The sequence below is a fragment of the Coptis chinensis genome, chromosome 7, assembly GCF_015680905.1.
Source record: "Coptis chinensis isolate HL-2020 chromosome 7, ASM1568090v1, whole genome shotgun sequence".
NCBI lineage: Eukaryota > Viridiplantae > Streptophyta > Magnoliopsida > Ranunculales > Ranunculaceae > Coptis > Coptis chinensis.
In genome coordinates this window covers 92,342,149-92,343,228 of record NC_141462.1, presented here as the reverse complement: position 1 = coordinate 92,343,228, position 1,080 = coordinate 92,342,149, and the positions used below count along the sequence as shown (strand labels likewise).

Here is a 1,080-nt window from a genome sequence, read left to right as displayed (position 1 = left end):
AATTATTCATTTTATTCGCCAAATCTTATAATTCGCGAATAATTCGGCAATTATAAGCCCGACCCAACTAATTTGCGAATTAAACCGTATCATTCAAAAATTTACCGAATTATTCGTTTTATTCGCCAAACCTTATAATTCGCGAATAATTCGTGAATAATTTGGCGAATTACTAACTATGGGTGCAATATAAATATGTTTGACATGAAGGCAATTTCTGCTCTACACATTTCCTGTTGATTCTCAAAATCTCGGTATTAATGTACCTCGTAGGGAAAGTCATAAAAGTGATTGTACGTTTTGATTGTTTGATCATAACGACTACAAGAGATCTTTTCAAAAAGAGGATAACTAATAAATAGAGATAATATTATGAGATATTCACAACTTGATTTTAATTTTCAGGATTTTGACAATCTCTACCTATATAAATTCGTGCCATTTGGACGTCTGAGCACCAAGTGACCCATTTGGAAGCAGAAACTAAGCACCAAGTGAAAATGAAGACAGTGTACCTAATTCTCACCATCTTGTTGGTTTTCTCTCTCGTCTGGTCTGGTAAGCCAACTATTCATTTCGAATTCAAGAAAAAGTGACAATAATGGTCTGAGCACCAAGTAATTATTGTTCAAGTATCTGATTTATTTATTTCGGTGGACAGGTGAAGCGCAAGGGGCGCGTAAGAAAGTTTGTGTCAAGAAGTATACTAATCTAAATACATGTCAAACCCAGTGCCAGCAAGTTTGTGAACTTATGTCTGGTTCAGGCCAATGTTCCGGGAACGTTTGCACATGCACATACTTAGCTCTCCAGTGTGACCCTTGATTCTTTACTCCAAATCAATCATAGAGATTGAAATCCCTATTTTGTCTTATGGGCAGTTGTTCAACAATATAATACTTCTATCAGTTTTATGAAATAAAGCACATTTTTTTTACAAATCTCCTATGGATCCCATATATTTTCATCGTGGACGAGTTATAGCCTTGTGAGAGTTTTCCAGAGAAGGTATTTACAAATTTTATCTATACCACAACGACTAAGAAATAAAATTAATGTTTCCTACTTTATTCTCAAATA

The 1,080-nt window shown here is 34.4% G+C and overlaps 1 long non-coding RNA gene across 1 annotated transcript; it reads left to right on the top strand.

The window, feature by feature from the left end:
* Positions 1-248: 248 nt before the first annotated feature.
* Positions 249-872, top strand: LOC147490002 (uncharacterized). The gene is made up of 2 exons (XR_015203208.1): positions 249-558; positions 662-872. It is a non-coding gene; the product is annotated as an uncharacterized LOC147490002 (long non-coding RNA).
* Positions 873-1,080: the final 208 nt, after the last annotated feature.